We start from the raw sequence: 22,920 nt of genomic DNA on the forward strand, positions 1-22,920 counted from the left end.
AGCCTGGCCAACATGGTGAAACCCCATCTCTACTAAAAATACAAAAATTAGCCCGATGTGGTGGTGCATGCCTGTAGTCCCAGCTACTCGGGAGGCTGAGGCAGGAGAATCACTTGAACCCAGGAGGTGGAGGCTGCAGTAAGCCAAGATCCTGCCACTTCACTCCAGCCTGGGCAACAGAGTGACACTCCATCTCAAAAACAACAACAACAACAATAACAACAACAGACTAGCTTATGCTAAATTAGTTTCCTTTTAAGGTAATGACAAATTCGGAAGATAGTTTATATCTAACACTGTAACAATTACATTTATTTGCTTACCATGTGCATTGAGCTAAGTGCTTTACATTATTATCTGATAACCTTATAAAGTGGCTAAAGTCCTCATTTCTGTAGGTGAAGAAAATAAAGCTGAATGATTAGCTGAAGCTAAAGTAGTCTGCTCAGAATTGCACTGGTGGAGCCAGGATTTGAACCTAGGTTGTCTGACTCCAGACTACTACTGTAGACAACTTCTACGATGCATCCATTATGTCCTTTTTGAAATGAGTTGGAGATATATCACCTGATTTTCTATCAGGTGTTAAGAAAAGGTCATTTCCTTTCTTAATCTTCAGTGGATGAACATCTGGTTGAATATCATACTGAGAAGTTTGACAAAAAGAAGTGAATTTGGAGGAGGCAGTTGGTAGGGGTTTCCTATGGGGATGGATTTAAGACTCTGGTGTGTGTGTGTGTGTGTGTGTGTGTGTGTGTGTGTGTATTAGAACACACACACCTACTTGAAATAAAGAATTGTAAGTGTTATAAATTCTTGAAATGAAGATTCAAATAATAAGCAGATGGTATGTGTGTATATGAGGAGGGGAAAATGTGAAAATGAAGATTGTAAGTAATAAACTGGGCATTGTAAGAGTCTGGAAGTATAAATAAATTATAGAATAATAAATTTGGGATGGAGGAAAGAATAAATTCAGAATGGAAGAAGGAGTAAATTAAACAGGAAACTTTAATATGGTTATGGATGAAAAACTAAAATATTTGTACAGAATGGAAAGTGAGTTCTTCCACTTAATATGGAAGTTGATGACTTAGGTCCATGACAATCTAAAAGTCAGATATGTAGCACTACTTCTGGATATATGAAAAAGACTATTGGTCTGAAAATAATTTTGTTTTCCTTGACCTCTACTAGCTTTTGGCAGTCATGGAAGCCACTGAATGGCTCTTGCAGATTAACAGATATCCTTTATGAGACAAAAGTATTTATTTTCTTTTTCTTTTTCCTTTATTCCTATTCTCCTCTTTCTCCCATCTCTCATTACATTCTCCTCCATTCCATCTAAGCCTTTGTCTTAGGATGGGCATAGGCAGGTGTTGCTTAAACCTTTAGTTGTTCCTGAAAAAGGAATATAAAGTCTCTTTATGAAATACACTTTTTTCCCTTAATGAACATACTTATTTAAGTGAATGCTGTTCTTCAGCATAGGCAATCTGCTTTGAAATCTACTTCTAGTATGACTGTCAGTTCAGATTGAGACATACAAAAATGAAGTTCTTGCCTGGCTTTGTCACTTCATGACCTCAGTCACCAGAATCTGAATAACTTTGGGTATTTGGAAAAAATCAGATCCTCTCTTGAAAGACAAAGATTTGGGGATCTGAAGGTAGTTGCAAAACAGGCAGTTGCTCAAATCTTTTGTGAAAATATGGCAGTGTCCTTGCCATGTTTTCACCTAAGATAAGAGTTTATATTTTATTTTTGTATATCTGTGATAGCATTGGACTGGCAGCTCCTTCATGTTCAAGCTTGAGCCTCATTGGTCCCTGGGGAACAGTGACTTACGGCCTTTGGAACAGGATCATAAAAGCAGCAGAGTTAGTGGTAAGCCCTAAATCATCCAGAGGAGGGAGTCAGTTCGCCAACTCCAGTTTCTGCTAGCCTGAAATAGTCATCATGGCACACATAAAAAATGATTATATGGCAGACTAGAGCCAGGCCCTCCCTGGTTCCCTGGAAGCTGTGGAGCGAGGGAATGGGTCACAATTTCAGCACATCTATAATCCATTCTTGGCACACTGTTGGAAGTCTTTGCCCTAGAGAAAAGGAATATGTTACTCTGTTTAATACCTTCTGTTTGTTTAGCATGTAATAATTTACAAAGCACTTTCACATATATCCTCATTTTATTTTTACTCCAGCCATACCAAATAGGTAGAGCAGATAACATCACCACATTAGAAATAAAGAAATTGAGATTTAGGTAAAGTGCTTTGTCCAGGGTCACATACCTAAAAAGGGATGGATCAGGAATTTACACCCTCAGTGGAAAGAGCCGCTGGGTTTAAGCCCGTGATCTGTAATCTCTAAAATGGCCAGGACCTTATCTGTTTTGTTTCAGTGCTATATATTGCCCAGGCTGGTCTTGAACTCCTGGGCTCAAGCGATCTTCCTGCCTTGGCCTCCTAAAGTGCTGGGATAACAGGCATGAGCCACTGCATCCAGCCTAAGTATTATAAATTCTTGAAATAAAGATTCAAGTAATAAGCAGAAAATGGAAAGGATGTTTTTTCTATTCCTCTAATGTCTCCACCCACCACACCTCTCTCCCAGTTAATTTGAAAAGTAGGTATTGGGGAATCAGATGAAATATATGAGGAAGCTGTAAACCTGCACTGTCTAATGCCGGGGTGCTAGCCACGTGTAGCTATTTAAGTTAGTTAAAATTAAATACAGTGAAAGATTCAGTTCCTCAATTGTACCAGCCACATTTCAGTGTCAGTATCATATGTGGCTAGTGGCTACTTTATTGGACAGTGCAAATTTAGAACATTTCCAGCAACATTGGCCAGCCCTGATAAAACTTTAAAATGCGACATGATATGATGTGATACATAATTCCTATGTTGTTGAACCACGACTTTAAAAATCTGCTACCCATGGTGCCTAGCAGTTTTTGTTTTAGCTGATGAAATATTATTGCCATGTTCTCTCTCAGCTTTTTGTTTTAACTAAATCCAGATGGTCAAAGTCTAAGTCTAATGTTTTTCTTGGATATTTGGGGATTATAGTCAGCTGCTTTTCTAGGATAAAGATGTCAGCTTCATTAAGGGCATGAGTGTTTTCTGTCTGCTTTGAGCTGTAGATCTGTATGTCTTGCTGTCTTGTCGACATCCTTTCTTGAATATCTTAAAGGTATCTCAAATCCAGTATGTCTAAAATGAAACTGATTTCCCCTTCCCTCCCAACAAAACTGCACAACGTTGGTTCTTTCTTTGTTCCTTTTTTCAGTGAATGACACAATTATCTTTTCATTGTAAAATCCAGAAAACTAGAAGTGATCCTTAATTCCCTCTCCCTGATAGATCCAATGATTCAACAAGTTTTTAAAATCTTACTTTCTACATAACTCTTGAATTTTTCTATTTCTTCCTGTTTCCACTACTGCCACTTCATCTTGCCTGCAACTTTTACAGTAGCCTCCATTCTTATCTATCCTCTCTAATTCATTACCCATCTTGAAGGCACAGTGATTTATTTTGAAACACACATTTGATTGTCACTCTCCTTCTTTCTCCCCCAGTGCTTTTATGGCTTTCCATTGCTTCTAGGATCAAAATAAACTGCTTAACAACGTTTAGCTCTCCAGACTCATCTTGTACCACGTTCTGCATAATTCTCCAGTTCAACCATGCTGGCATTCTTTAGTCCTTTGTATGCACCTTGCTCCCTGCCATTTTTGCAAGGCTTTTGTACATGCTTTTCTCTCTTCTGGACCATTCTTTCTTTACTTTCATTTCATTTCACTTGTTAGTTCCTAGTCACCCTTCACACCTCAGCTGAAGTTTTGCATCCTTAGAGAATATGCTAACTTCCCACATTAAGGTAATAGCATCATACATTTCCCACAGTTTGCAATTTACATTTATTCATGTGACTATAAGATTGTCTTTCTGTTCAGTGGCCTATAAATTTCATGAAGGTAAGGTCCATGTCTTGCTTTCTTTTTTGCTCATTGTTGAATCCCTGGAACCTAGCTCAGTACCTGACACCTACATTTGACTCATTAAATTTCCAAGTTAATGGTATTAAGGATTTCAGTTCATTGAGTTTTGTAATACAAGAATTTGAATATGAATTTTTATAAAAATAGTGTTAAAATGGTAGTACAATTTGAGCATTCCTAATCCAAAAACTTGAAATCCAAAATGCTGCAAAATTCAAAACTTTTGAGCCCAACGTGATGCTACAAGTACATAATTCTACACCCAACTTTATGTGATGAATCGAAGTCAGAATGCAGTTGTACAACAGTTTCCCCAAGAGAAAAAAGACCTGCCTAGCCCCCTTCAGCTGCCATGTATCTTTTCTTCACACACCCAGATACACCTACGCAAACATGCCCACAAAGGGCAGTACAATGCCATGTGTATATGTAAGAAATAATTGGTTATTGATAGCATATAAATTCAGAGACAGGAATGATGTTGATGTCAAACAACCACGGACTGTCCACATGAGTGGCTGAGATAGTGACACCTTTGCTTTTGGATGGTACAGTGTATACAAACTTTGTTTCATGCAAAAAATTATTTAAAGTATTACATAAAATTACCTTTAGGCTGTGTGTATAAGGTGTATATGAAACGTAAATGAATTTTGTGTTTACACTTGGGTCCCTTCCTGAAGATACCTCATTATGCATATGCAGATATTCCAAATGCCAAAAAAATCTGAAATCCAAAACACTTCTAGTCTCAAACATTTTGGAAAAGGGATAATCAACCTGTAATTAAATTTTCAGTTAGACTATTTCTTTCAAGTGTATGGAAATAAATTATTAGGCTGGGCACAGTGGCTCATGCCTATAATCCCAGCACTTTGGGTGGCCGAGGTGGGTGGATCACTTGAGGTTGAGAGTTCGAGACCAGCCTGGCCAACATGGTGAAACCCTGTCTCTACTAAAAAATATACATATACAGATTAGCTGGGTGTGGTGGCCTGCACCTGTAATTCCAGCTACTTGGGAGGTTGAGGTGGAAGATCATTTGAACCTGGGAGGCAGAGGTTGCAGTAAGCCGAGACTGTGCCTCTGCACTCCAGCCTGGGCGACACAGCAAGACTCCTTCTCAAAAAAAAAAAAAAAAATGTGTTATTAGTAGTTATATAAAATATAGCAATATAGCACAGTATTCTTAGATTATTTTGTAATAGACCCTTTTATTTTTGGATGGTTTTAGTTTTACAGAATTACTGTGAAGATAGAATAGAGCTTCCCATACCCCCTTTCCCCTATTATAAGATAGGCTGTGTGCAGTGGCTCATGCCAGTAATCCTAGCAGTTTGGGAGGTCAAGGCAGGTGGATTGCTTGAGCTCAGGAGTTCAAGACCAGCCTGGGCAACATGGTGAAACCCCATCTCTACCAAAAACACAGAAAATTAGCCAGGCATGGTGGTGCTCATCTGTGGTCTCAGCTACTTGGGAGGCTGAGGTGGGAGGATCACTTGAGCCCAGGAGGCGGAGGTTGCAGTGAGCAGAGATTATGCCACGGTACTCCATCCTGGACGACAGAGTGAGACTCCATCTCAAAAAAACAAAAACATACTACATTAGCATAGTACATTTGTCACAGTGAACCAATATTGACACAATTATTAAAGTCCGTATTTTATTCAGATTGCCTCACTTTTCCCCAATGTCTTTTTTTTTTTTTTTTATCTGTTCAAGGATCCCATCTAGGATAGTATATTACCTTTAGTGGTCATGTATCCTCTCGTTTTGACAGTTTCTCAGATTTCCTTGTTTTTGATGACAAGTTGATAGTTTTGAAGATTACTGCCTGGTCAGGTATTTTGTAGACTGTCCCTCAGTTGGGACTTGTCTGCTGTTTTTCTCATGATTAGACAGGGTGATACGTTTCTAGGAGAAAGATTGCAGAAGTAAAGTGCCATTCCCATCACATCATATCAAGAATACAGACTTTTTTTTTTCTTTTTTCTTTTTTTTTTTTTTTTTTTTGAGGTAGAGTCTCACTCTGTTGCCCAGGCTGGAGTGCAGTAACACAATCTCGGCTCACTGCAACCTCCACCTCCCGGGTTCAAGCGATTTTCCTGTCTCAGCCTCCCAAGTAACTGGGTCTACAGGTGCATGCCACCGTGCCCGGCTAATTTTTGTATTTTTAGTAGAGAGGTTTCACCATGTTGGCCAGGCTGGTCTTGAACTCCCGACCTCAGGTGATCCACGCACCTCAGCCTCCCAAAGTGTTGGGATTACAGGCGTGAGCCACTGTACCCGGCCAAGAATACAAACTATTAATATGACAGTACCATTGATATTAACCTTGACTACTTGGCTTGAGATAATGTTTGTCAGTTTTGTCCACTGTAAAGTTACTCTTTTTCCCCCTTCCTTTTGTATATTGTACTTTTTAGAAGAAAGTCTCTCTGTGAAGCACACAATTGGGGATTGGGGAATTATGCTTTACCTCTTTAAGGGTGAAGTGTCTACATAAATTTTTGAAAAATCTTCTGTAAGGGTTTTTTGTCTATTTTCCCCTTTCAGTCATTCATTTATATCAGTCTGACTCATGGATATTTATTTTATACTTAAGGGTAAATCCAGTAGTACTTCATTTACTGTGTTGCTCAAATTGTTTCAGCTTTGGCCATTGGGAGCTCTTTTAGTTGGTGCCTGTATTCCTTTGACATACTCCTATCATTGTGAGACTTTTGTTCTTGTTTTGTTTGTTTGTTTGTTTTTGAGCACTTTTAACTTTCTGGTATTACAAAATGCTCTAGGCTCACCTGGTGTATTACCTACCACAGGCCTAGAATCAGCCTTTTCTCCAAGGAGCACTGATTCCTTCTATTGGAGAATAGTGTTAGGAACCAACGTCTAGGCACTGTGTTTGCTCATTGCTGTTGGGATGTCATTGCTTCTAGGCCCTCCCAGTGGACAGAGTAAAGAAATATATGTATGTACACTAACTCATGTATATACACATATCTATAAATATTTCTATATGTAACGATATATATGTTAAGCTATATTTTTAGTTTATTTACTGTGAGCGTTTTTCATTAAAAAAATTACCTGTGAATATTGAAGGGGTTTATTTTACATGGTTTTGGGAATTTAGTAACAAAAAGTAACTCTCCAATTATCCATTGCTAAGGGACAAAAGCAGTTCAGATAATACCAAATAACAGGTAACCTTGTTTGATCTTTGAATGAAATCAATTACAACAACAGAGATGACCACCTCTCTTGTTTCTTGGTTGACTTCACTGCTAATGTTCTGGAACTCAGCCATCTATGAAGAATGAAGCCACAGCATACTGAATAATTTAGAGTTAATTTACAACTAGTTTTCTTTTCAGAGAGTAATTTAGTTTTGAGAGTCTTCTCATTTTACTTCTCATTAGTTTCTCTGTAACACAGTCTGAGTGGGGAAATTAAAAAGACTTCTGCAAACAGTCAGTTTTGTTACCTAAGAGTTGGTTATGGTGGTGGAGATAGGCATAGTTGAAAATCTGTTAGGTTAACTTTTAAATTGTTTCTTATTATGTATATAATTCAGAATTAACTGTATTTTATCAGGGCTTTCTATTTTTGACTTATCTAGACTGATGTGTTTATCTTTTTTTTTTTTTTTTTTTTTTTTTGAGACAGAGTCTCAATCTGTTGCCCAGGCTGGAGTGTAGTGTCACAGTCTCGGCTCACTGCAACCTCTGCCTCCCGGGTTAAGCGATCCTCCTACCTCAGCTTCCTGAGTCACTGGGACCACAGGTGCGTGCCACCATGCCTGGCTAATTTTTGTATTTTTTTTTATAGAGACGAGGTTTTGCCAGGTTGCCCAGGCTGATCTTGAACTCCTGGGCTCAAGTGATGCGCTGGCCTTGGCCTCCCAAAGTGCTGGGATTACAGGCTTGAGCCAGCATGCCTAGCCCGATGTGTTTATCTTAATAAGCAACCTGAACTTAATTTATCAATGTGTAAAAGAACTTGTAGGTATTTAGCAAAATAGCTTTTACAGATACCAGATAGTTGTTAATATAAAGACAGAAGAATAATGTAAATTATTTTGTATTATCTTCTTTGGTTATTCTATTTATAAAAATAAATGTAATATACTTTGAACATATTGTGTGGTAAGCCATTTCCAGTTCTTTTACATTGGACAGTAAGGAAAATGATTCGTTTTTCTTCTTGTTCAGAGAACTGTCATCATAGAAAACAAAATCCTTTTAAATTGTTTTGACTGAAAAGCTTCTATATTTTGGATATTTTCAACTCTGAACATATAGTTTTAAAATGGAGACACTATGGTAACTCAATTTTTTATTGTAAACAAGTCAGTTCAACTTGAAAATTAATATTCAATTATGAAATCAAAACAAGTCTTTTCCAGGTTTCAAGCAATGTCATCTTGGTATAAGCTCTGTTTTCTGAATATAAACCTATTTTCATTGTAATTTCTAAAAATCCAGTAGGTTTCTGGATATTGGAAAGACGTGAATACAGATATAATTGTGCAAATTTCATAGTATTTTATTTTGAGGTTAGAATTTTGTTATAGTTTATAAAAGATATTTTCCTCTTCAGACCTCAGGGCTATTTTGGGGACCTACAAATAAGTATGACCACCAGCTGCTTCAATTCTTGCTATTCAAAAGGTTAATAGTCTTTAAGTTAAGTATAATGTGATAATTATTCAACAGAAAGAATATGTTTTTCCTTTTTAACCTCGAACAAATTCTGTATCTGATGTTTAAAAAGTATTTTTAAAAGTTGTGGTAATATAAAAATGTGTGGAAATTGTGGCTGAAGCATTAAAAATAACTTGCAAAATAAATATATTCTCATGGTAAAGAAAAAACTGATCTTACCATTCTCTTCCTGTTTATCCATGAATGAGAAAAGATGGGCATATTCCAATAGATTTCATCAAAAGTGAAAGAAATAGAGCCACTTAAAAAAAATCTTTAGAATAATAACTGATCTCTGGAATATCAAATCTAAAGAAACTAAGCAAAATCACTTTTTTTTTTTTTTTTTGAGACGGAGTCTTGCTCTGTCGCCCAGGCTGGAGTGCAGTGGCGCAATCTCGGCTCACTGCAAGCTCCGCCTCCCGGGTTCACGCCATTCTCCTGCCTCAGCCTCTCCGAGCAGCTGGGATTACAGGCGCCCACCACCACGCCCGGCTAATTTTTTTTGTATTTTTAGTAGAGACGGGGTTTCACCGTGGTCTTGATCTCCTGACCTCATGATCCGCCAGCCTCGGCCCCCCAAAGTGCTGGGATTCACAAGCGTGAGCCACTGCGCCCGGCCAGCAAAATCACTTTAAAGCAAGCCTAAGTTTTGCTACTTTTTGCTCTCAGTGTTTTCTATTTACCTCCTTTTATTGTCCTTGACTCACCAGTCAGAAGTTCTTGATGCTGTATATCATTATTTATAGTAGTTTTCAAACTTTTTTTTTTTACTAAAGTACTTTTAGAAAGTGTAATAACTCTTCGGACATTTCTTTGAAGACTCATATTTTATCATAAAAATTCAGCAAATTTCTTTGAAGACTTATGTGTGTTGTTTTATTCAAGTGAATTTTGCTTTAGATTCTATCATACTTATTTTAGCGAAAAATAATGTAAATTTATATTCCAGTGTGATGTGCCATGTATATCTTCTCTGCTGTGGTTGTATCTGCCCTCCTGTGTCTTGGGCATACCATTTCAGACCACCTGTTATATGAGTACCTGAATTTGAAAAGCTTACATTATGATTTATGTTCAACAACACTCCTGCCATAGATCCTTTATCATTAGACTTCTGAATGTTTAAACTCAGTGTTGTCATGGAGACTCTGAAGGGGTTTTCGGGATCCTGGCAAATCTAATACCTCCTGCCCTCTCTTTCCTGGGTGCTAAGAAGACCTTAAATGCATTTAAGAGTGGTAGAGTATAAAACTCTCCCTCACTAAAATTTGGGAAGGGATCTTATAAGGTTTTCCTCTGTATAGATCTGGTCTGTTCAGTATGTATATATAAAAATGTGATGTTTATGGTAAATCAAAGCAGCTACAAAGAGCTGGATGGATTTTAAACTTGAGGTGACAAATTCTAATTAATAATTCACTTTGTAGGTCTTTGGTTCTTACACTCTTTTATTAGCAAATACCTCTGTCTGATTTATAGTAGAACCCCCAGAGATGACTTAACGACATTTTGGCCTCCAATATAACTGGTCTGTGAGGGCTGAACGTCAGTGGTGGTTTTGTAGTAGTAATTTATCACTCTATTTTAAAGACAGCTTTCAAAGATAACTGAATTCATACAAAAATTAGAAAATGCATAACCTAAACAGCACAAATTATATAGGTCATTAACTTCTTAAGTCTTGTTACTCCCATGTATTTTGTTATCAAAGTTATAAACAAGAAGACCTTTAAGAAATAAATATGAAATGGATCAGAGCACTTAAAGAATGAGCTGAGATAGCACCATTGTACTCCAGCCTGGGCAACAAGAGTGAAACTCTGTCTCAAAAGAAAAAAAAAAATTTATTTTTATATATATAATATTTAGTACCTATCTCTGTAATTCTCAGAAATTTGATATATGTTTCTCTATCTGCCTTGAGTTATTTGGTCTTTTCCAGAGCTGAATGATAATGACGTACAGTAGTCTTCCCATAGTCTTGGGGGAGATGTTCCAAGACCCACATACCTGAAACTGTGGATAGTCCCAAACTATATGTACTAAGTTTTCTCCTATACATACATACCTATGATAAAGTTTAATTTGTAAATTAGGCACAATAAGAGATTAACAGTAATAATAAAATAGAACAATTATAACAACATATTTTCTTAGTCTGTTTGAGTTGCTATAAAGGAATACCTGAGGCTGAGTAATTTATAAAGAAGAGAGGTTTATTTTCAGACCATGATTGACAGTTGATAACAAACTGTGGGAAGCTAAAACGTGGATAATGGGGGGACCTACTATATTTTCCTCGTTGGTGCTGTTTTATACAGGGGTTCAAATGATAACTCCTATTTCACAAGAAAGTAAAAGACAGCAAAAGTGAACTGCCTTAACCTTCCATTTTTCCATGTTACTCTTCACTATCTCTGCAGATTCCTTCTTCCTTTATTCTGGCCTCACTGGAAGAGATTTTCTCCTTTTATTTAAAGGGTAATTCCTCTACCTTTGTTCAGAATTTCTTACTGTTTTTAAAAAAACTTTTAATCTAATTTTAGACTTGCGGAAGAGCTGCAAAAATAGTACAGAGTTCCCTTACATTCCTCACCCCATTTCCCCTAATGCTAACATCTTACATAACCGTAATATAATTATTACAAGTAGGAAATGAACATTGGTATAATATTATTAATTAAACTGTAGCTCTTATTAGAATGAAACCAAATTTTCAACTACTGTCCGTTTTCAGTCCCAGAGTCCTATATAGGAACCCACATTGAATTTAGCAATTTCTCCATAGTCTCTTTTAAAGTTTCTGACATTTTGCTTGTCTTTTATGACTATGACACTTTTGAAGAGTACTAATCAGTTATTTTTAGAATATCTCGCAGTTTGGGTTTGTCTGATGTTTTCTCATGATTGGACTGAGCCTATGCATTTTTGGCAAGAATACCACAAAAAATGATGTTGTGTCTTTCCTAGTGCATTGTATTGAGGAGTTTATGATATGTGTCTTACTACTTATGATTACTTGATCACTTGGTTGAGTGTGCTGTTTTTACACTGTGAAGTTACTATCTTTCCCTTTTTAGTTGGTAAGTATCTTGTTGGAGCTACATGGAGACTGTGTAAATCCTGTTTTCTCCTCAAACTATTGCTCTCTAATTTTAGCATCTATCAAGTGGATCTTGTGTGCAGTATTTGTGATATTTGCCTGATGTTGATTGTTTCCCACTTTGCTTCCTATGTTAATTTACTAATTGTAGTCTATTGTGAAGAAGAGTTGTCCCTTTTCCTCCATTTACTTATCAGATTGTTTATATCAATGTGGACTCATTAGTATTTTACTCCTTGTTTTTAATCTAGTACTATCATTTATTTTGTTGCTGTATTTGTTCCAGCATTGGCTGTTATGGGCTCCTTCAGGTTGGCTCCTGTGTTCTTTCAACAAACCCCCATCTGTTTTTAAAGTTTTCTTTATTTTCTGATACCATGTCAGCATGTGGAAATTACTATGGTTCTGAGAGTCAGAATTATTACAAAATATATCGTGTATCCAGAGAAGTGTTACTCCATCCTTAGCCTTGTTACCCTGTTCCCATGCCCTTTCCCTCTTCTTTCCACCCCTTTCTCACCTGCCCGGGGTAGGTAACCTATCTCTTTAGTTTCTGGTTTATCCTTCTGGCGTTTTTTTTTTTTTTTTTTTTTTGCTTTTTCAGTAGAAATGTGTGTTTTCTTATATCCCCCTTCATTCTTACATGAACATACCATACCATAGGTATTTTTTTGCTTTTTTCAGCTAACACTGTGTCCTGGAAATCACTTCCTATTATAGAGATTTTCCTCATTCTTTATTCCCCCCACAGTTGCATAACTTGCTTGGATGGATCATAGTTTATTCAGTCATTTTCCTATGTGCCATATTCCTACCATAGGAAGGTAATTGAATATGGCACATCCAAGTTTCCAATGTTTTATAATTACAAAGAATGGTGCAGTGTGTATTTGTCTTTGTATTTTTGGAGGTATATTCCCAGGGTGGATTCCTTGAAGTGGAATTGCTGGGGCCAAAAGTAAGTGTATATGTCATTTTGTTACGCATTACCAACACTCCTTCCAGAATGGTTGTACCAATTTGTATTCCCATCAGCAATACATGTAAGTGCCTGTTTCCCTTACATCCTCACTAATGGAATGTTTTGTCATATTTTAAAATTTTTGTGAGTCTAATAGATGAGAAATGGTATCTCAGTGTTGTTTTAATTGGCATTTCTCTAATTTTGAGTGAATTTGAGCAATTGTTATTTATTTGAGGGCCCTTGTAATTTTTTTTTTTTTTTTTTTGGTGAATTGACTGTGTCTTTTTTCCTGTATCTGATTTTTGGTCCTTTTTTCCTTTGTTTTGTTTTTTTCCCCCCCATTTTAATGTTTACAATTTAATAATCTCTTGATTGCAGACAGGTATGGCTGTTTGGTAGTATTCAGAAACATTACAGTAATGGTAGTTTTTTCAATTGGTGTGTAGTGCTCAATAATTATATATGAAATTGCTGTCAAACCAGTAAGACTGCATTTATGCATCCATCATTTTCAGGATTGTTGATAACCTGGGCATATTTCCCCAAATAACTTTGCCTCCTTGCATCACAAGGCCCACTTCACTCACATTTACCTCAGTGACAGTCTTTGGTAATAACACCCAAAGTTGTATACAGTGGGAATGAGGGATTCTTCTTTACGCCAAGTATTGGTAGGCAAAAGGTGGCTTTCAGTTCAGGATGTGTTACATGGACTTTCTTGAAACGCAAGCCCATTGGCCTGATGAATCTTTCATAGTTAGGTGGTTTTCTTGTAAAGCCATCTCCAACAAAGCAGACTTCAGTAACCAACCTCTTCCATGCCTTCTTCTTTCCCTTTCCTGTTTGAATAATTTAATACTTCTGTTTCTTCCTGGGCACATACTTTAGGCAGAGGGACTTCCCATTTTCCCTCATTCTTTTTCGTTTCTGTTTAATCATATTGGAAAGTACTTCAGCTCGAGATTATCTCTCTGTCCAGCTGATAGGCAGGTACTGCTCCCTGTGGAATCTTTTCATCATTCTTTTGTTTGGTGTTTCTCTTTTCATGCATCTTGATGGTCTTTTTTATTTGTATTTTCTCAGCATGGCTCTGTTTATGATTAAGCTTAGCCTTCAGACCAATAATTTTCTTTGCCTTCTTTGAACATTCATGAGCCTCTCGACTTTCCTTCTTTCTCTTTCTCTCATGGTAATCCAAATGGTATAGCATTTATGGTGTAATTCAGTATATTCATTCTGTGGCATGGTGACGGCTGCAGAGCACCCAGAAGCAACCCCTGGGGTGCAAAAATGCTCTCCTTTCCCTTTGTTTTTAAGAGTTCTTTATATATTAGTCTTTTATGGTGTATATTGCGAATATTTCATCTTAGTTTGCTTTGCCTGTACTGTGTGTGTTGTCCAATTAAAAAATTTTATGTAGTCAATATTTTCTTTTATTGTTTCTGGATTCTCCTTTCCCTATACCAACTTTAAGCAGAATTCATCCATTTTTTTCTAGTACTTTATCTGGTTTCATTTTTTATATCTAGATTCCCGATCCATTTGGACTTTATTCTGGAGTATGATGTGAGATAGATTGAATTTTATATTTTCCAAATGGATACCTAGTTTTCCTGGCACCATTTATTGAAAAGTCCATCTGTACTTTAGTGATTTGAGATGCCACCTTTGTTATTTACTAAATTTCTGGGTATATTTGGGTCTAATTCTAGACTTTTTAGATTCCACTGGTCTATTTATGTGCTAGTCCCACACTGCTTTAATTATAGATGTTTTTTGATGTTGTAGTGTTTGATAAAGGTGGTCTCCTTGTGGTTTTCCTTTTTCAATGTTTTCCTACCTATTCTTGCATGTTTGATTTTCCACATCAACTTGAATATCAACTTGCCAAACTTTACAAAATAGCTTGTTAGTATTTTCATTGTATTGTATCGAATTTATAAAGTAAGGGAGAAATGGCATCTTTATAATGTTGTCATCCTTTCTTAGAATGGGGATATCTTTCTATTTGCTCAAGTGTTCTTCAGTGTCTTTCAGTGGTGCTGAAGTTTTCCTTCTGTAGTTTTTACACATTGTTTAGTTTATTCCTAACTATTTAATCTTTTTGTTGCTATTATAAATGGGATTTTCTCTGTCATTATTTTCCCTGATTATTATTTTTGTATAGGAGAACTATTTTTTTGTATGTTAGTTTATTATCTTGCTACTTCATTGAATTTTATTTTTGAGTTAATTTTATTATTGATTCTTCAAGGGTTTTTAGGTTACCATTATATCATCTGCAAATACAGATAGTTTTACTTTCTCCTTACCTATTATTCCTCTGATTGATTTTTCTTAACTAGTTGATTTGTCTAATACCTCTAGTATGATGTTGAATATTAGTAGAAATGGCCGGGCGTGGTGGCTCATGCCTGTAATCCTAGCACTTTGGGAGGCTAAGGTGGGTGGATCACCTGAAGTCAGGAGTTCAAGACCAGCCTGGCCAACATGGTGAAACCCTGTCTCTACAAAAAATCAGCTGGGCATGGTGGCAGGCACCTGTAATTCCAGCTACTCTGGGTGGTTGGGGGCGGGTGCTGAGGCAGGAGAGTCACTTGAACCTGGGAGACGGAGGTTGCAGTGAGCCAAGATCGCACCACTGCACTCCAGCCTGGGTGACAGAGCAAGACACCGTCTCAAAAAACAAGAATAGTAGTAGAAATGGTGGGCATCTTTGCCTTTTTCCTGATCTTAGTGGAAATGCTTCTGTTATTTCTTTATTAAATAATTTAATGGTTGTAGGACTAAAATGTATATATTTTATCATGTTAAGAAATTACCTCCTAATTCTTGTTTCTTTGAGTGTTGGGTTTCGAAAGGGTGTTTAATTTTGTTACATGCACTCCATCTCAGTGGCATGGAGAAAATTGTATGTTTCCTACCCGCCTTAGATTTATGAATACGGTATGTACTAATAGATTTCCTAATTGAACCAATCCTTTAGGATAAATCCCATTTGGCCATGTTGTATTATTTTCTTAATGTATTACATTCTGTTAGCAAACAGTAAAATCATTCCCTCCAGTGTATTTCTAGAGTAAAAATTTGTTTCTTTGCATTATTGTAGCTAAAATGGTGTCTGGTACTTATTTTTGTGTGTATTTATCTCTGTGATTGGATTCAGAGTGCTTTTAGAACCGGAACTAGAGTTTACTTTTTATTACCCTTAGTGCCTAGCAGAATTCTTCATATGTAGTTGGTATTATCTAAATTTTACTGAATAAAAATAGGAGCAGAAATAGCACATTAAACTTTTCTTGAATGAAGTTTGAGTATCATGTTTCACTTAGACAGCGAACAGTCACATCAGTCCTAAAGAGCACTACCACCACCTGAAGGTCGGGGAGATCTGAGTTCTGGTCTGGAACTTTGTTTTACATACGTCACAAAAACTAACATTTTGGCATCAGACATCACAGTTTTTTCATCTGTCAAATCAGTTGACACTCTGATCGTTTAAAATCTGTTTTCATATGTAAATGATCTTATGAAATTAATTTTTACTTATTGCAGTGTGCATTTTTACATTTTGCCAGTTAATTTTTCTGAATTTTTATTTGTCTTTAGAATGGTTTGCCTGTTGTAATGAATAGATATACATATGATTATAGATAATTTTGAAAAGCAAATTCTGAATACAAATAAATTAGTTATTATTTTCCCCATTTTTTTAGTTGAACAAATTTGACCTTCAGAGAGATGGCGACTGATTTAGAGGAACTGGTAAGGCTGGAGCACAATGTGGGGTTTTCTGTCTCCAATTACAGTGTTTCTGTGCCAATCTGCCATCTGTTTATGTGACACAGTACTAGGCACAGCATTTCTTCAACTAAGCCAAGCTACTGTGATTCAGTGTGGTAAGTTTTAATGTAGGATTTAGAGCTGGATTATTTATGTTTAGTCCAAAAATCAAAGACAAATTCTTTGCACAATATGTATTCCTTGCAGGGGATTCAGGGTTCCTTGTGATTTAAAATAGCTTGAGTGTTTTAAATTTGGCAAAGCAGTGTTGTAGTTACAGGTAATCCTGAGAAGCTAGAGAATTATGTATACTGTACGTATCTTGGTTCGTGGATTTGATTTTTTAGGATCAGATCTCTGAATCTATCCTGTTGAGAGATGATCAGGGGAAGATTGTGCTTGTGTGTTCTAGGAAAGATTGACAGCCTAGCCAATGATGGGATTCATAAAAATAAATGAAAGTATTCTGTTTGTGGTTTACTGTTGTGAGTTTTGTCTTTGTAATTGTCACTCTGATACATGCTAAACTAGAAATTTCCTGCTCAATAGGGAGTTAAGTCTGGATGACAGTGATCTGAAGGAAACTACTGCCAAGCAATTGATTGTTCATACTTGTCTGGAAATTAACATTAACATCCATGTTATGCATTCCTTGTGTTTTTAGCTATACCCAAATGTGCAGCATTCATAGGGAACATTGTTATTAAATTTAAAAAAAGAACAGATATGTGAGTATAAGCTGAATTTATCCTCCAGTTTAAAAGCATTATATGAGTTTACAGTTAACAAAAGTACAGTTTAGGAATATTTTATGACTTTAAAATTCCCTACTCATTAGTATTCTACTAATTTAAACCTGCATTTTTAAAACTTATGGGTCAGATTTGTTTACAAGAAGAACAGTAGCCTAATAGGCAACATTCATTGAGGGCCTATTAAGTGTCAGGCATTGTACTAGGTTTTACATGTATTATCTCATCTAATGCTACAATAACGCTGTTGGTGTTTTCTCCCATTTTATAGATTAGGCAACTAAAACTTGGAAAGATCAACATAGCTTTTAAGGAGCAGAGCTATGATTTGAGCCGAAATGAAAGAAAAGATGAGTAAATTTAGGAAACTGTATAGAAAAAAACTATTTAAAAGTAGAAGCAAGAAATTGGGGAAACAAGCAAATTAGGTATATTTTTATAACAGTGACAACAAACAAAGCAAGGAAATTGCATTAGATATTTATTAGTTTATCCTGAGATTGTAGTCTTAATTCTTCTTTTCTGTCTGTCCTTCAATATAGTAACACAGGAACATATACCTATTTCTAATATTTAAGGAAAATATACAGATATTTGCACTCTTCTTTTCTGTAACTCAGACATCTAAAAAGTGAATTGAGCACAGATCCTGCATCCAAGATCGTATTGTTTAATAGAGGAAATTTAAATGAAATAAAATGCAGAATAATCATTCCTTCAGAGTGGTACAAGTCAAGCATTGTGGCAATTCAGAGGAGTAGCAGCCAGGAATATCAGTGAAGGTGCCATTTATTCTGAAGTCTTACAGCGTGGGTAGAATTTGAACTACTTGAGCAAAAGCACAGACAAAGAACATTGAGAAATACGTATGGAGAAGAGTAAGTCTGATTTCATAGGGTATCTGAAGAAGCATGATTGGTAGAAAGAAAACAGGTCAGACCATAGGAAGGATTTTGAGTGTCAAACTGAGGAGTCGGCTTTTATATTGTAGACACATCGGGGAGGGAGACAGACCATGTTAAAGATATGCGTAAGTTATTTTATAATATAATGTAAACTAGTGTTTACTGCTGTAAAGCATAAGGGGCTAGAGTGATGAAGAGTGCTAATTGACATAGATTGGTCAATGATAGCCCTTCTGAGGAGTTGATGTTTGAGCAGAAACCTAAATGAGGTGAGGAAGAGAATCATGTGAAAATCCAGGAGGAAGAACTCCAGACAGAGCAAAGAGCAAAGCAAAAATACTAGTAAGATTGGTGTGTTTAAGAAACAGTGGAGAGGGCTCTGTGGGTAGAACTGCCTGTCAGGAAAGATGGAAAGGAATGTGGTTCAAGATGTAGCTAGCAGCTAGGATGGCTTTCCCTAGAGTAAATGAATTTCTGTATACTCATCTGTGTTCAGTAATTATCCGGATTTCACCATATTTGCCTTATTCATTCATTTATAATAGTAGGTTTGAGAATTACCTTCCAACTGAGGCCATGAAATTGCCAAGATAGATAGAAGAAAGAAACACCAAGGCTGCAGACAGTAACATTTATAATCATATTTCAAATCTGTCTTGATTGTGGTCTGTTTTAGAAAAGTACACTTAGGGTACCCATAGTGACAAAGTTACAAAGAGTAGCTGTGCTGGTAAATACTAGTATTATTGGAACTACTTCAACGTTTGTTCTGTTAGTCTTGAGCTGAAATCAGTGTGCTATAATTTTACATTTGATTTTCACAACAACTGTGTTATATATAGGTGAGGTTAAAAATCTCATAAATGAGGAAACAAAGTTACAGAAGTAAAGTGAGATGCAAAGGATAAAAAGAGACAGAGCTGGACCTTAAGTCCATGTCTCTTAATATGTTGGTTAGTTCTGCAATTTCATTAAGTAGGCTTATTCACCTAATAGTTTTGAACCATGTTGAATTACCACTTTGTAATAAATACATTAACCACTTTTCAAAGGCCATATTTTTACTAATACAGAAGGAAATTCCAAAAACTTTGAATTATGAATTTAATAGAATTACTTTCTTTTTTCGTAGGCAAAAATCTGAATAATTTCATCTGACACAGAAGGCATTTGTGCTTTTTGGTATTGGAACAAAATATGGTCTCTCTTGAGATGCATAATTAGTCCACTAAGCACTGCAGCCTTCATTGTCTGAAGCCATAACTAAAACAGAATTGAATTAGTTTTGTGTCTTTCTTTTCTTCTTTCTTTACTTTCTTCATTGCTTTGCCTGGAATTGACTGAACTGAAGAATTTGATCCTTTTAATAGGAAGAAAATATAATTACTTGATAACAGAACAAACTAGCTACTTGACATATGTAGTTAATAACCTGAACATTGGAAATATTTCACAGTACTTTTTATTGCATTTTCAAATAACTTTAAAAAAATAGTAGATTTAAGAAACAGCTAGAAATACTTTAATTATTATACCACTTTGTTTTTGTTTGCTCAGTGGTAAACTGGATTAAAGAGCAATGTAAATGTGTTTTAGAAAATATAATGTCTTACGTAGTTCCACAAATTTAACCAAGGCTAAGGCAAGTTCTTTTAGATCCTTTCTAGGAAGTTTCTACATTGTTTCTAAGCATTTTAGAAATTACGTTTTACTATGAATAATATAATGAATAGCAGGTAACTTATTTCTAGTGTGCCTTTCTTTTGCATTATTAAGATAGTGTTTTAGTCTTTGGATAACTCTTATTTTCCATACGGTATTAGCCTATAAATGCTAAATTGTCATATGTAAAGCCATTTATGTTAGTGTCAAAGTGTATTTGCAGGATTTGAAAAACGTGAGTAGCATGAGAAAAAAATTACATTAACTTTTAAATTTTAGCCCTAAGTCTTGGCCAGCTACAGAAAGGGCTATAGACTAAGGGTTGAATTGTCAGGGAGGAGAATTAGTGTGTATCCTCAGGGTAAAGATGAAGTTAGTGGAGATTTGTCCACTGTCCAAATTGGCCAGCATGAAGAAAGGAGGGGGAGAGTATGGTATGAGAAGCAGCTAGAGAAGTAGGTAGAGGTCAGGCTGTAAGCAGTTTTATGAGCCGTGTTACCACGATTGTAGCACTGAGAAAGTTTGCTGGAGTGCTATTTGGTCCACCAAAGGACAGGGGGGAAGCTATTCTCCCCCAGTGCAGTTGAAATAGGTTACATTTATGACATTGAGTGAAAAGACCCACAGGGCCTGCCAATCTAAGAGGCAATTTATAGCATCAGACAGTTTACAGAATTTTTCACCCTTGACACGATTGACATATTTGGGTAATTTTTTATTTTGGGGAATTGTCTTAAACAGCATTGTACAATGTTTTCCAGCATCTCTGGCCTCTGCCTTCAAAATGCCAGGAGGACACCATTCCCAGCTATAACAACCAGACATTGCTAAATGGTGGATGGTGGGGAGGTGGTGTCAAAATCTACCCCCAACCTCCCCAGTTGGAAAACCACTGAGCTGTCAGGATCAATGATAACATGTGCATATTTTTGGGCGGTTGATGCCATTTTCAACAACAGGCTTGTTATCCTGGGAACTCCTGATTTCCAGGTGTCCTAGTTTAATTCTGCAACTGCCAACTGCTAGGAGTAGGAGGTTCCTGGATGCAGTGTCTCTAAGGCTCTGGTATTAGCCAAAGACAGCCCTAATGATATAAATATATATATAGTTGGGAGGGCCTGTTCATGTATTTCAGTCACTCTAGGAGAGGCAGTGTAATATAAAGATTAAAAACTCAAACCAGATTGCCAGGTTTGAATCCCCAGGTCATCTCTTGCTAGCTGTGTGTCATTAGGCAAATTTCCTAATCTTTCTGTTTTCTTACGTGTGAAGAGTATTGGTGTGAAATAGGAATAATAATGGTACCTAGGTCAGAGATTTGTTGTGAGGTTAAATGAGATAATGCACATAAAGTGAGTAGAATTAAATCAGTTAATATGTAAAATTAATGTGAAAAACAGACTAGTTCCTGATATATGGTGAGTACCCATTAAATGCTAGTTCTTATTATTGTTATAGAGCTTCATTTGCAAGTGGATACACTGTTTAAATTAGTTAATTTCCTTAACCTTTTTAGGCTGCAGTCTCCTCATCTGTAAGATTGGGAAAATCATATTTACCTCACCAGGATAGTTGTGAAGGCTGAGTGAAATGATTTATGTAATGTGCTTAGCACAGTGGCTGACATGTAGTAAACTCTCAATAAAGGCCAGATTTTTAGTGATTGGTGTTAGGATAAGAGTAGGGAACTATTAAGATATCAGACAAATTTTATAGCATTCTGACATTCTAAAAACTTGCTAGATCATTTCAGAGTTATCACCTGATACTCAAAAGCATTCATAAAGATATTGGAAGACCATTTTCCATTTATCCACTTCCTGATTGTAAATCTGATGTCAAGGTCTTATGTTGTAAGCAGATGAAACCAGTTCCAGCTCATTTACTCAGAAAAGGGATTTACCAAGAGGTTATGAGGTAGGGTATAGAATTGCCTGGAGCATTGGAAAACCAGAATCCAGGCCCACATATCTAGGAATATTGATTGAAATCATGGTTGAGCAGTGGTCCAGTGATGGCACCATTGCTTAACACTGGATTTGGCAGTTTGCACTGCCAGTACCTCTAGCTCTGGTGACTGGATGCTGCCGCTATGGTCACTTCTGACCTAGAAATTTGATCTTGCTGGTTATTGTTGCCCCCTGGTGAATTCTTTGATATCTTTCTTCATAACCCTAGTTTCTGATTCTAAGTCTGGGGCAAGTGGGCTTTGATTTGGCAGAGCGTAGATCATGATGGCAGTGCCCTAGAGCTTGGGAAAGAATAGTATTAATGTAACTGAATATAGCACTCATATGTCAAGCGCTCTTCTAAATACTTTATGTTTTTATTTTATGCCACAACAATGCTATGAGGTAGGTACTATTATCATCTTGTAGATGAAGGAAGAGAGCTTTAGGAATTTGCCTAAGGTTCACAGCTAGTGGAGGAGCCATGAACTGAATACAGTCTGGCTTCAGATATTTGCTTGAATATCTGGTATTTTGAGCTTTTATGTAATACAAGGCGGGCTCTGCCCTTTCCCAAGCCTCACAATGTGGTGGCTTTCCCCAACTTTGGTTGGGGCCTGGGGCTGGGCAGCCAAAAATAAGGAAATATACATCATACTTGGCTAAAGTCTTACTTGGCAAACCAGTTATGCCTGTATTGCTGTTTTAAAAGATCTAAAATGAGGAACAGAGGAATTTTTTTTCTTCATGATTGCATTTTATGTTCTGCCACTCTTCAGATATTTGCCTTTCTTTAGATATTCTCTTTGAGGCAGTACTTCTAATTTTCAGACTCTGGATCAAACACAGGGAAAATAGGTTTGTAATTCTAGTGAGAGAGTATTGGTGTAATTTATTTTTTGTGGGCAGGACACATTTTGGAAAATGACAAACTTGCTGCTGGGTTGTGGAGCTGATTAGTTCCTCTTTGTAGGTGGGCACTATGATCAGGGTCACACACACCTCCCCCAACCAGACTGGTATGGTATGGGTGCTCTCTGGGTGGATTGGGGGCCTGCAGGAAAAATAGGTCCTCTGCCATTAGAGA

The 22,920-nt window shown here is 36.6% G+C and overlaps 1 protein-coding gene and 1 pseudogene across 11 annotated transcripts in view; one reads left to right on the forward strand and one right to left on the reverse strand.

Moving 5' to 3' along the window:
• ARFIP1 (ADP ribosylation factor interacting protein 1) overlaps window positions 1-22,920 on the forward strand; it is a 132,507-nt gene that overhangs the window by 3,841 nt on the left and 105,746 nt on the right. For 4 of the 11 annotated variants that reach the window (XM_058436831.1, XM_058436828.1, XM_058436830.1 and 1 more), the window contains exon 2: window positions 7,676-7,792. The exons of 6 other annotated variants lie outside the window; for them this stretch is intronic. The gene's annotated coding sequence lies outside the window, so the exon portion shown is untranslated. Of the gene's footprint in view, window positions 1-7,671; window positions 7,793-22,920 lie in introns of all 11 variants that reach the window. One more of the 11 variants, XM_058436829.1, reaches the window with a different exon arrangement.
• Window positions 13,257-14,027, reverse strand: LOC116465199 (ribosome biogenesis protein NSA2 homolog; annotated as a pseudogene).

The sequence above is a fragment of the Hylobates moloch genome, unplaced genomic scaffold, assembly GCF_009828535.3.
Source record: "Hylobates moloch isolate HMO894 unplaced genomic scaffold, HMol_V3 SCAFFOLD_3, whole genome shotgun sequence".
NCBI classification, from domain to species: domain Eukaryota; kingdom Metazoa; phylum Chordata; class Mammalia; order Primates; family Hylobatidae; genus Hylobates; species Hylobates moloch.